Source organism: Penaeus monodon, chromosome 24, assembly GCF_015228065.2.
Source record: "Penaeus monodon isolate SGIC_2016 chromosome 24, NSTDA_Pmon_1, whole genome shotgun sequence".
NCBI lineage: Eukaryota > Metazoa > Arthropoda > Malacostraca > Decapoda > Penaeidae > Penaeus > Penaeus monodon.
The window spans coordinates 31,419,976-31,420,487 of record NC_051409.1 but is presented as its reverse complement, the minus strand read 5'-3'; the positions used below and the strand labels follow the sequence as shown (position 1 = coordinate 31,420,487).

The 512-nt window shown below is 33.8% G+C and overlaps 1 protein-coding gene across 2 annotated transcripts in view; it reads right to left on the bottom strand.

The window, feature by feature from the left end:
* The window catches only part of LOC119588721 (pentatricopeptide repeat-containing protein 2, mitochondrial-like), a 14,583-nt gene that overhangs the window by 5,936 nt on the left and 8,135 nt on the right, over window positions 1-512 (bottom strand). The gene's annotated exons all lie outside the window — the stretch shown is intronic.

Here is a 512-nt window from a genome sequence, read left to right as displayed (position 1 = left end):
CATCCACCATACAAATACCAGTACCATGAAAATATCTTACTCTTGGAGGATTATTTGTGTAAACTTTTACATTTACTGACAGATCTACCACTTAAATTTTCCTTTCAGAAGACACTGCATCTAGAGATAATAATGACCCCTTAAATTCAGGACCTTTTATAGTAGATGGCAAAGAAATTGAAACTAGATGATTTCTGAATGTAATTATCTCTAGATTTCTTGAGTGCCCCCCTTACATGCAACTTTTGCCATTCAAGAGATTTTCAACAAAATTTCATTAATGTTATGTGAACCATATAAAAGCAAGGCTTAGCAATATGGGGTAAACTACCCTGTGTTGTCATTTCAGGTTTTCTGGGACAATGAGACAGACAAACCTTACTTTTAATGTTGACTGTGAATTAACACTACCTTACAGTACAGGATAATGGCAGTTGATATGAGTAAAAACTAACTGCCTAGAGCTGAACTAATTTCTATACTTTATAGCAAGCTTAGACAAAGAGTAAATA